Source organism: Syngnathus leptorhynchus, chromosome 14 (assembly GCF_054491065.1).
Source record: "Syngnathus leptorhynchus isolate UIUO chromosome 14, UIUO_Slep, whole genome shotgun sequence".
Lineage (NCBI taxonomy): Eukaryota > Metazoa > Chordata > Actinopteri > Syngnathiformes > Syngnathidae > Syngnathus > Syngnathus leptorhynchus.
Window position 1 is genome coordinate 4,695,700 of NC_141208.1, and position 13,031 is coordinate 4,708,730.

Genomic DNA, 13,031 nt, shown 5'->3' on the forward strand with positions numbered 1-13,031 from the left:
CGTGTTTGCTTTGACGCCAAGCGCTAACTCATTCCGAAGCTATTTATCAAATAACTAAACTAATGCAATACGGGGGCCTGTTTTCAATGCTTTGCGGTCGGGGAAGTGTTGTCACATGTGCCGACGGCATTCCATCCTCCTACTGTATCAACCCTTACTGGCACACACACACGCACACGCACACACACACACACACACACACACACACACACACACACACACACACACACACACACACACACACACACACACACACACACACGCACACGCACACACACACACACACTGCCAGTTGCTGATGAGCAATACAGCTGCATGGATTTCATATTTGCGCCTGCTCAGCTACAAATCAATAGCCTCGCGCGGTGTTAGCATACCCCGGGGGAAAATACCTCAGAGTGTCACCGGCTTGCAGATGGATGCAGAGGATGGAGATCTACTTGAGGCCGACTGTTTGCCTTCAAAAGAGCCGTGAGGAAAGCCTGCAGGAAGAAAGCAGAGATTATAAGAAGCTCTGCGACATAATCGACAGAATCATCGATGCGTTTAAGGAGATGGCTGGATGGTTGAAGGTTGTTCATGTGAAAGCAAACACAGTAGCTTGTTGCCAGGGTTGGGAAAGTTGTTTGCTAATTGATTGGCGCGTACTTTGAAACAAAACAGCTGATTGGTTTATACTTGGCAGTTTTATTTACGTTGCATTTTTAATGGCTTCCTGTGGAGCTTTCCAATCAAAGCATAGCTGTGGGCTGCAGATTTGATACAAAACAAGATCAAAAAAATAATAATGGTCCTCTTTTTGGAGTTGTAAGTCAATCAACACGATTCTGTCAGTCAAGTATTTGATGCAAGATACAAAAATCCGCAATTAAATCAACCAAAAAATGCAATTTCTGTAGAAAGTGTGAGTGAATGCTGAAGATTTTGGGTGGGAACAACTTGCAATTTTTTATTTTTATTTTTTTACAGTGTTGTTTGAAGTGGGAGAGAAATGATGAATGTGATTTGTTCAATTGTAATTTGGGAATTACCTCGTGGAAAGTGTTACCAAAAGTTGTAACAGTTTAAATATGCCTCATGAAAATGTGGAATTCAAATATCTGAGTTTACTATTTCGAAGTCAGAATGATTTAAATCAGTTGTGTTTAAATCGAGGGCAATTTGTTAAATTTCTCCATGAATACAAAGTTTTTTTTTTTCCTTCCTTGTGGAATGAGGAAAAACAGTCAAGCCTTGCTCAACATTTTGACATCGTAATGATTGGAGCCAGTCAAGGAACGTGAAACTTCGAATATCCCAAAAAGTGAATGGAAGAAGCATAATACATTTTTTAAACGTGTGCGGATTTACATATGCTATGCGAAAAGTCTTGAGCAACTTGTCAAGTCAAGAGCCTCCTGAGTATTACGCAGCACATTCTACTGGAACATTCCAGCAGCAACAGACAGGTGGCAGCAGAGAGCCACGCGCCCAGACCGGCCTCAAAATAACAACATACAGACACGCACACACACTCAAGTGGGATCTTACTGTACACAATTAAAAATGATTTGTTCAGTGGCATTCATTTCTTAGAGGCCGTCTCAAGGAGCAGAGCAAGATTGCTGATGAGCCCTCAAGTAATATGGTATGTTATTTATTTATTATATATTTTTTTAATTATTATTCAATAAATCAACATTTTGAAGATCAAATCTATGCGACAAGGCATCATCGATGTCAGCATTTTTTTTTCCCGTGTCAGCGTTTTAACATCATTGCAGTGATTTAAGGAAAGGTGAGCACGCGCACACGCACGCACGCACACATAGAGAGAGACACACACGCACACACACACGCACACACACACATGGTAAACAAATAAATGCACAAAGACCCCCCCCCACCACTTTTTCCTCCCCCTTTTTAATTAGCTGCAGGACACAGATTGACAGCTGGTGGAGGTCGAGATAACGGCGACCAGTGACTCGAAATATTTGCTGTGCTGCGTCCAGTGGCCACGCAGCGCTTGTGTTGGATCTCTAGAGGCCCATTATGGAAAAATGAAAAATGAAAAAGCGTGTTTTAGTGTTCAAGTCACGTCAGCGAGTATTTAATGCAAATTTCGAGTGACATATATTCAGTCATATTTCATTTGACGGAACGACTCAGAAAAAATAAAAAGCTGCAAGATGATATCAAGATTGTTGCAGATAAATGTTGGATGTTGTCAGACAAATGCTGTGCAGGTCTTGACATGTTGTTAAGGGCTTTTGGGACATGGATGCTTTGGCCTGGCATCAAAGTGCAGCCGTGGGCATACGAGCAATAGAAATTCCGTCACATGCGCCTGCTGGGTGTCACGTTTCATTTTTGTGGAAATGCACGCAGCACATTCGATCGCTGTCCTTCATAAGGGACATTGCTCTCCACATCACAAAGTCCGAAACACTTATTGCATTGTTATTTTTACGAAAAGCAATTTTGGCGGGTTTACATCACCGTTTGAAAACAAATAGGAGTCGTGTGTTATTTTTGCACGCCTTTTTCATTCATTGTATTATTTGTCATTATAACATTTGCATTTCTATTGACAATACGTTGCGTATACATTTAATTTCTTTCACATTTTATTTTAAATATAAAATGCACTATAATTAAAGTGTGGCTCACGGTATTTGTTTTTTTATTATTTAAGATGCCAATTGTCAGGCTGCGCTGCACATGATCCCCCCCTCCCCGTGCCCTCACCTAATTTCTGATGGGTGTTTTGTTTGTTCAGTGCTAACAATAAATAAATAAGTTATGATAATAAAAAACTAGAACATATGAGAAAATAATAACTTAATTTTGTATATTCTTTTCGTTCTGCGTCTTTTCAATTGTGTATATACATTTCCCGTTTATTATTATTATTATTATTGTTGTTTTTGTCATTATTATTATTATTATTATTATTATTATTACAAGAGGAAAGGACAGGAGGACAGAAGCCAGTGCAGAAACTTCACACACAATTCAATTATTATTCAAATTGCATTAAATTGTCAGTACAAAAAGGCCATTACTACAATTTACACGTTCTAATGTTTTTCTCGAAAAATCTAAGCAAGTAATTCATAACTAAAGTGTTTTATCAAACATTTAAAAAGGTGTGGTAATATTACAAAATATCATCGGTGCCTATTATTTATTTCACGGCAGGAACAAATAAGACACATACTGCTGAACCAGAAAAAAGCACGACTTAAAAAAAGAAAGGTACATAGAAATTGTTCTCAACAACTGAAAACATCTTTCTTTCAAATGATCGTACAGCAACAAACACACAAGCTGTGTTTATAATAGAACAATTTCAATTGCTACGAATACAAAAAAATAAAAATAAATAACAAACATTCGAAAAGCATTTTTTGCTTACTGCGTGTGTTTCCGCCATGCACGTCAGACCAAATTAGTAGAAAGTGAAAGTGTGCCTGGGAGTGTCAGTCAGTCAAATTTATGAGTGTGTAATGAAGCAATTCGGATGCAGACAGACTAAACAGCGTCTGTGTCTTGCACACACACAAACATTGCTGCACTTTTTTTTCCCCCTTCAAATTACTAATTTTAACCCACGTTTAGCTAAAATAAACACAAAAATACATTTTATTGCCAATGAAAAGAAATGCCGTAGAAAAAATAGAAATGCATTGAAAGGACATGCAAAATGTGTGAGAGGACTTTCCATAAACTGCTTGGACATTGTTTGATTAATTAATTCATCAATCAGTTAGCAATTGGTTACGAATTTCCCTTGAATATTCATTCTTCATCCTATCAGGACATTTTGGACAATTTCGGATGGTGTGAAAACAGTTTGGAGAAGGGAATATGGAGTGGGAGAACTTGCCCACAACGCCTGACCTCAAGACAATCAAGCACATCGGTGACCACCTCAACACCCCCCAAGAGGGATGAAGAAGAATGGAAGTAGTTCAAATCAGGAACCATTTGCATTTTTACAGCAACAAACAACCCAAAATGTCTTGAAATGCACCATCACAATGAAATGCATAAAAAATACCGAATGAACTCAAGTGCTTATGTTTAAAATGCACTATTTTTTAATTGATACAATAAAAGAATAATTAATCAGATAAAAGAAACCATATGTAAAATTGTTTACTTTACTGATCGTACATTTTTTAACAAACTTTTTAAAATTGTTTTGCTTTATTTTAGAGAACTCAAAACCGTTCTAATGGAAAATACTTATTGGCAGTTTAATCATTTTTTGGTGTGAAAATAAAACTAATTTTAATGGCCGTCTATTTCCTTATCAATCATACACGGTATTTGTTTCTTTTATACAATGAACCAATTAAATATTAATTGAGTAGAATAAATAAAACAATGTGAAAAAAAATCAAATTGCTTTTTTTTTAGGTGAGGAGAACTCATTGAATTCATAAATAAATTGCAGGACCGATGAAAACTATGGAGCGGGCCGCATTTGGTCACCCCTGGAGTAGAATCAGAGGGGTGGAGGGAGCGCCCTATCATTCCCAAGAGAAGTGAGGCTATGTGTGTGTCGGGGGGGGGGGGGTCTTCCTCCAGCGTACACTGGGCTGATATGGAAGACTGGACTTGCATGAGCTTCTTGACTCCCCCCTGGCAGAGTGTGTTTTGACGAGCATGCCAGTCCGCCGACCAGACGCTCGTCGAGTGGATTCGGAGCACTCCGGTCGGAAGAGGACGCCTTTGAAAAGGGGGACAGATGTTCCCGTTGTATATTTTTGCTCTTGCTCGACGTAAAAACGGTAAGCCATGTGCATCTGACCTCTCACCTTGGACATGGAGGAGTGTGTTATGCGACCAACACGCCTCTTTTGTCCACGTAAGAACTACGCTCCAAAGTCTGGATGGGCTCGGCTGTCTTATGTAACAGCAGTGTGTGTGTGTGTGTGTGTGTGTCACCCTGGCACATAAGGCGTGATGGGCTCCAGCCAGCTTCAGCCACATTATCCAAAAATATACTGCTTCTATTCTACATTTACAGTTTTAATCGGGATGGTACATTTTGGCGCATACTATCACATATGTCCAAATTATTATAATAGTATTAAATTATATGATTAAAATTGTATTCTAAATAATTGTAAAATGTAAAATGTCCACATATGCTATTGTAATAGTGAAAAAAGTGGAGGGTAATTAAATACTTGAAGTTTTGTAAAAATGTGGTCATTATTTTTGTATGTTATATTTCTGAATAAACACAATGAGCATCAGTACTAAAATGTCAATTTGTCTATTTTTTTTTTAGTTCAATGTGAAAATTCATTTTACTATTACCTCTAAAGTGGAGAGAAATAAAAGCACTTTTTTTTTTTTTAAAAGCACTACAACGGCCCAGAAAGATGGGCCCAGCGAGCATACGCCCTCAACACCCGATGGCCATTCCAGGCCGGCTCAACAAAACATTCTGCATCTCATCTCATGCTCGCCACTGAGTCGCTGTGACACATAATCAAACGCTACCCATCGCACACGAAAGAATTTGTTCCATGTTTTCAACCAAACCGGCTGCCTGCCTGTTTTTCCAAATTTCCATCATCTGTTTTCTCCCTGCTTGCCCGTCTTCATTTTCACTCCCTCCGGGGCCGCGTTCTTCTCCTATCAGTTACAACTGACCACCGGTCAGGTGGGTGGACGTTTCCAAAATCCTCACGACCTGCAAACTCCCACACGGGGCACCGCTCGGAGCCCTCGTCTCGAACGCGGGCAAGGCAGAGAGGCCAGAGACACCTGGCCAAACCGCAGAAAACACTTCCAGCTGCAGACTGCCTGATGCTCGCCGCAGAGAGAATTCAGGCCAAAGGTGGAGGAGCTCGCCCAAGTCAGAAGACGTTTGACTCGCTCCCATGATGTTTATTTTAATCGCGGCGCATATCTTCATGCGAGGAGGTGCGTCGTGGGTAGGCAGGCAGGCTTGTAGTGGGCTATAATGAGTAAGTCTCTGCAAAACGCAAAATGGGACCATTCCGTTTGCTATGCAATTGAGGACAACTACTTTAGACATGGAACGGCCAATGTGGAGTCAACGTTTTTGATTGGCAAATATGTCCATAATTTAGACAGCTACATTTAAAAAAAAAATCCCAATAATTAGATCATCCAATCTTTTCTGTTAACTGAGCCACAATGGACTCGTGCTCAGCCACAATAGAAATCAAAGCAAGACAAATGGCGGCGCTCCTGGAGGTGAAAGTGGGAGGGCGGCGAGAACAACAGGTCCCTTTTCTGGCCGAGCGGCGGACATGAAAGAGCACATTATGTCTGAGATTAGAGGCAATTACACGGCGAGTATGCTTTAAGACCTTTGTTTGCCAACACGACAGGAGGGAGCGGGGCTGTAATTTGATGAGGGGCCGGCGTGAGTGAGAAAGTCAGCATGGCGGAGGGAACCAGTCAAAGAGAGGCCTTTGTCCTCACCGCTGGCAGATTTGTTAGCTACTGCCAGATGAAGTAGCCTCAATCATTTCATTCTATTGTCATCTCGATTGCGTATTTGCAGAAAGTGAAAAGGAAGCCACTTGAGAGGAAGTACTTTAATCTCTCCAGACGCTCCAAAGATGGTAATGCATTGTCTGGCCGTTTACCGTATTCGATTCAAATTGTACCGCAGGTTCATTGGGATGTCAGATGATTCATCTCGAAAACAAAAGATCGCCGAGACGTGACATCTCCGCAGGGCCGCATTGTTTCAACATGGAGGCTCCTCTGGACAGGAAGCCGGCGGCTTGTTCCAGACTGAGCGCGTCTTTATTTGAGGGAAGTCATTCCGTTGATATATAAAACACCAAAGCGAGGTTTCCTTCCCTCCCTCGCCCACCTCCTCACTTTCCTGGTGCTATCCCCCTTCAAAAGGACGCGGGCCTTTATACCGGGGCTCACATGCACACACGGGACCAGAAGGAAAACAAACACAGACCATTTAAAACATCAAGCAATCCGCCTTTTGCTGGAAGGGAAGGCTACTGCGAAGCTCAGCCTGCTGACTTACACGGAGCGGAAGAAGATTGAAACTTTTTCACGGCTTGCGTTCCGGCCGACCAGTAAAGTGCACGTAACATATTCACAGATTTTTAAATCGTGGGTTACCACACGCATAACCCGTGCTCATATTGGTCCCTAAGGTGTACAATCAAAAAGCCGAGAGAGCATAGCGACACACTCCAATTACCAATCTCCTCTCAAAAAACAGATATACCGCAGTACTAAGACCGACCTGTGGGGGCAGCATGGTGTCAAAAGATGCAAAGAAGAAGAAAGAACAACGAAAAAGCATATCTGATTGTAGATGTTGCACACCAACGCACTCCACCGACAACTACAAATCTCCCAAAAACCAGATAGATCTCAGTACCAAGACATACCTGTAGGGGGCAGCATGGTGTCAAAAGACACAAAGAAGAAGAACGAAAAAAAAGCGTATTTGGTTGTAGATTCCAGATTCCCCCGACCACATCGCGAATCACAAAAACGCAATCGTCACTGATGCTAACGTGGATGCACATGCAATTATCTGAAAGTTGTAGCGGTTATGCGAGCACACGCTTTGGGGAGTTTTCCTCTGCAATCTCTGAATAAATGGCGGTAGTGTGAAAGGGGCCCTGTAGAATTCCACGGAAAAACAGAGGTCAACTTCTCGCCATTTGCCTCCTCGTTGTGCTGAGCAACATTTTCCCATAAAGATGTGTGAACGGAGGAAGAGGACCACCTATTAAAGTGAAATCTTAGCAGTGATGGATGGGAGCTTGTTGAGGGGGAGTAGCGTGGCGTGTACCCCAGGGGAGCGGGGGAGGGGGGTAGTTGATGACCACGAAGGGGGGGGGGGGTGCAGAAGAGAGTTAAATCCCCACTTACACCTCCGGAGACCTCCCATGCTTTCCAACTCAAACTTTAGATTAACATCATCCTTTAGAGTCCTTAAAACTTTGGTCTGCTTTGCATCAAATGTTTGACTTTCATCTTGACTGTAAAGGACAAAAAAAAAACATTTTGTGACTGTTTCAGCCACTGCAGTAGCAATTTGATTGAGTTGAGTAAAGCAAACATTCTTGAATGTTAAATTGCCTTGAAATGGGGATTGTACAAAATGCAATATATAATTGATAACTAATCGATTTAAAGAATATAACTAAGTCATCAATTAGAGACTTTGTTTAACTTAAAATTTCAGCCTTGACATTAAATACTAGTCTTTTATTTTGAAAGACAAAGATGAATATTTTTTCCTTTTTTCCGAAAATACGTACAGAACCGGGAACTCAATCCTAATCAATTCATGTCTGCTAATAATGTGATGGAAATTAAAACTCAAAACTTTTTCCTCCATCAATTACTAATTGCGGCCCTCAAATAAAGCCTCATTGTGGAAGGTGGATGTAACTTCTGACCCTGTCGTCATGACGACCATAAACGCATAAAAAGGCAAATGGAGGGCCACTTGTCTAACGGCAATGCGTGCCTGCCTGGGTGTGTGTGTGCGTAGGAATTAGTGCTGTACTGCTTTAACTGTCAGGAAATGAGGCATAATCTGCTAGCGTTTGACTGCTGCAGCATTCCTGTGAAATGACACAAGTTGAGCTAGATTAGGCTTGGGGTAATTAGCTCATTAGTCAACATAAACACATGGCAGGGCTCCCCCTTTTTCTATCCCCCCCCTCCCACAGCTGGTGGTATACACACACATGCATGCATGCAAAACCAATTCATCATTCATCCTTTCTTGTGCTCCCCCCCCTCTTTTCCCTCCCTTCCAGCAGGTTTGCTGTACTTCTCTGGGCCTGGTGTTCTCCTCTCGGCTGCAGACAAGCCACTCTTTCATACATGGCAGGCCCACTTTTCACCAGCATCGTATGGCTTATCAGGGCACTTTATCAGCCTGAGGGGAGCGCATGAGGGTCCAAGCTCTTCACTCCTCTCGGTGAGCTCGCAAGTAAAGCCAGCACGGATTTCTTGCATTTTAAAACAGGTCGTGCTTTGAGATTTTTTTTTTTGTCGTTGCACACAGCCACTCTTGTTTCTGTTGGGGACAGATCCCGAACAGGGGAAAACTCGGCAGCTCCTTCACACCTCCTGAATACGGCTGGGGGGGGGGCTTTTTTTTTTTCCAAAAGCCTCCCGGAGGTCAGCATAATACGTTCGTTCAGCAAACACATAACACGACATACGACCGATTTTGCAGACTGGGTCGGTGAGGTGTTGAAGTTCTGAGCTCCAATTCGACCAATTTCTGGAATCTTTGAGTCGGACTACATTTCAACACGTGGTGCAAAAAAAAATGTTTTAACACCTCCGATTTGACTCACAGGCGGCTTTTCATTGAAGGGAACCCAAGTGGGCTCATTGGAAACACAAGAAGCGTTTGAGGGCGTCGCCATTGATATGAATCGCCCATTGAGCGTTTGTGTGACTGCTCACTGTACGGGCCTTGTTGTGGACCTTTGCTGCTCAGGAAAAGTGGGGCAAGCTGAAAGAAGGGATCCATCCATTGGAGCCAGTTAAGAGGCTCAAGTGGAAATTGGAAGATAAGTCCTCCTAATCAAGACCACTGATGCAGTCTTCTTGTCGTACAGAGAGGGAAAATCCAAAGTCATATTAGAGCCTAGCCTCCACTTGCCCGTTGATAGATTGAAAGAACCTCCTTTGACCTCCAGGATGTTGTTTTTCTCTTTGGTCTCATTTTCAATCCATTCCAGTTGTATCGCCAAGCTAGTTCATCTCTTTGACCTCGAGGCTGTGGGCAACGTTAGCGTCGACAGTGATGGGTGAGACCCGGCGACACACCTTGGTCTCTGCAAAGGCCCAGCCCGGCCCGGCCTTATCTGGCGTGATGTATTCCTCCGACACTCACGTTATCTTAATGACTGTTTGGATCTATTCATCTCCTTCCTCTCCCTTTCCACACTTTGCCCTTGTTCCTACCCACTCCCACCATCCACATTTGGAATACAACTCGACACATTTCAACTAAAACACAGATCTGTCCTGTATATATTTGTTTGTGACGTATAATTTTCAACAGACCAAAACACGTTTGGTATTTTGGTTGCGTATCCATGAAGGGTTCTTGTTGTCTCATTTGACCTGAAGCATCTTGGGAGTCTCACTTCCTGGTTGTAAAGTAGGCATCCTTCCTCGTGTGACTCACATTTCCTCTGCTCCAACACCCATTGTGCACAAGGTCCTTCATCCATGTGGTCCTTGGACTTGGGCTCACAAACAAATGGCAGCTAAGTGCTGTCGTTTACTTTTCGACACGTATGAAACGAGGGCGGCCGTGGCTTTAAAAGACAAACTGGGCAACCTGATGTCCTCGCTGATGTTTTCTCCTCTTGAGAGCAATGTAGATGACTGATAAAATACTCAAGGCTATGTTGACAATAAATATTATTCTATTGATTTGACCCAGGATAAATATCGCAATCTGCTAAAGGTTCATTCGCTGCCCCAATGTTGTCAAGCACAAAAAAATAAAAGCTATTTAGTTCCTATTCTGTACATTCTTATTATATTTGAAACTCCATCTCGGTCTACCTTGGACGCCGTGTAGACGTGATGCAGGACAGAAATAAAGGCAGATGCACTTTCCCGTGAGGAACGTTTGTTTTTCCTAGCGTACAAGTGGCTAACTGGTGTGCGGTCCAAGTATTCTGGTCGTAATAGTAGCTCAGTGTTCCGGGAACTTACGGACAGAAATGAGTGTAAAAAAAAAAAAAAAAAAAAAGAAAGGGGGGGGTATGTGGCGGTGAGGTTTTCTGGGTAATAATTCCATCTCTCTGTCTGTCTGTTTTGTGGTACAGGGGGGTGCGGGAAAGGGGGGGTGGGGGAGCAGGTTCCATTGCCTGCTGTCCATGGAAAGCACACTCTGCACATTCTGTAGACGAGGGTCTTCGGGGAGGAAATAGAGAGGAAATTGTGCAGAAAGTGTAAAAAAAAAAAAAAAAAAAATCCCTGAGTGTCTCTGGCTGACTTCGCATAAAGAAAGACTCCTTGTTTTCACTTGCAATCCTAATAATACACATACAGTAGGTGATCGAAATACAACTTAAACCAAATATAACCAAATATATCAGGGGTGGGGGGGACCCTCCGGATTTTTGGTTTTGAGGCCGACACTGAAAAAAAAATGTAAGGCCATCTTGTTTGTAGATATCATCCTGCATGCAGGCTTGGCCATTTCACAGTACACCTTCAAAGAGTCTTCCAAGTAGATTAGACGGCGGGGTGCCACAACCACAAAAGAGTCGGAATAGAAAAAAGAGGCATGTCACCGCCGGAGGGAAACTTGTCGGGGCTCGCGGGGACGAGTCAAACAAAAATAAGTGTATGTGATGAATAAAAGGAGGATGGAAAGGTTGTAAACTTCACAGTCTGCGCCGAGCACGGAAGACCCCCCCCCCCCGCCCCCCGTGGGTTTTGATTATTTAAACACAAAACGTCCTGTAGAAAGCTGCATCCGAATAACAAACGACCACAAAGAGGAAAGACGGAGTTTAGACTCCGATGAGGTATGATGCTGCACAATGCGGAAACGCTACAACCCCCGAAATGTAGAAAGAAACAAAATATTAGATCAATTGAGATGCCGCCCGCCATTTTGACCAATCAAATCATATCAAAGAAGCACTCACAATTCTAAAGGTTACATTTTGCTTAGATTTGTTCCCTTATATTATAAATGAGTCAGCCATCATTGGCCACCCCGTAGTTACGCCCCTGCTTCAATTCACCCCCGTAGTGATCAGCGATTGAGAGTTCATACAACAATGTTTCCTTCACCAGTTTCGAGTTTTTTTTTTTAGTCATCCTGTGTGTTCAGTCTTTTTTTTTTTGTGGCCGGAGTGGAATGTCTGCAGCAAATGTCCTGTAGCAGGAAGTCTTAGATTTATCTGCATGTTGGGCCGTGAATTTGTTGTGGCTGACAGGCGCGGTAATGGAGCGTATAAGAAGCGTCCAAAATCCAGCACAGGTACGAGAAAACCTGAGCTCTGAACCTCAGCTGATTACAAAAATGTACTTGGCTCAAATAAACAAACAGTGTCTGAAGCGAACTTGCGGTGCACGGAAATTCTTTTCTCTCATATAGTGCGTGATTAGCCCGTTTTGCGTGTCGACAGCAGAGTTATTCATCTCCTGGACGGTAAGCAGGTCCAGTATTCAATAAGAGGAGGAGTTGGGGGTCCACGTTAGAACTTGAGAAGTGTTAATCAGGGAGAGGATGTGGGCCTTCTGGTCCACCTGATTACCACCAAATGGGCAAGCAGCAGCTGCGCCTGGTGTGGGGTATGCATATGTGTGTGTTGGGGGGGGGGGCTGTTGGGAGGTGCAAGGTAAGCAATAATAGAAAAAACGAGGGGGGGGGGCTACTTGTATAAAGACATTCACATTTGACAAATGTGACTCATGTGTCACCTGCTCGCTATCCATCCATTTCCTATCATGGCCATTAAAGTTGAAGGCGAGCTGGGAAACTGTCCCACATGACGTTGGACTAGTCATCATTAACAACAGAATAATATCTAATTTAAAGAAACACTATCACTAACTCGTCCACATATCTGCGTCCAAGCGCAGGTTTTAGCCTAATTTAGCTCTTTGCCAGCGTTCTCATTATCTGCTTGACTGTTTGTTCCATTCGATATATGGCTAAAAGCGCATCAGTGACTAATAGATGACAAAAAATTGGACAGATGCTAATGTCAGATTCACCTTTTGCTTTTACTGCATTATGGCTACTCCAGGAACCACATAAAATTGTATTAAATGATCAAATCTTCTTTCCAAATACTGTAGAGAGTCAAGATTTGAACCCAGAACTTGCTAACCACAAGGCTCATCTCCCTGCCCACTTTTGTTCTTATTGACAAAATAGAGCTGACTGTTTGACCCTCACCTCCCGCACATTATCTGCGCTCGCCCCTTTCTCAGTCTCCCCATCATGTGCTTGTAATAAAAAGTCTGGAAAAGAACGGGGCCGATTGATGCTGACAGTGAAAGCG

At 42.8% G+C, this 13,031-nt stretch overlaps 1 protein-coding gene across 2 annotated transcripts in view; it reads right to left on the bottom strand.

Moving 5' to 3' along the window:
- Positions 1–398: 398 nt before the first annotated feature.
- The window catches only part of foxq1a (forkhead box Q1a), a 96,075-nt gene continuing 83,442 nt past the window's right edge, over positions 399–13,031 (bottom strand). For both annotated transcript variants that reach the window (XR_015068149.1, XR_015068150.1), the window contains one exon: positions 399–482. The gene's annotated coding sequence lies outside the window, so the exon portion shown is untranslated. The remainder of the gene's footprint in view (positions 483–13,031) is intronic.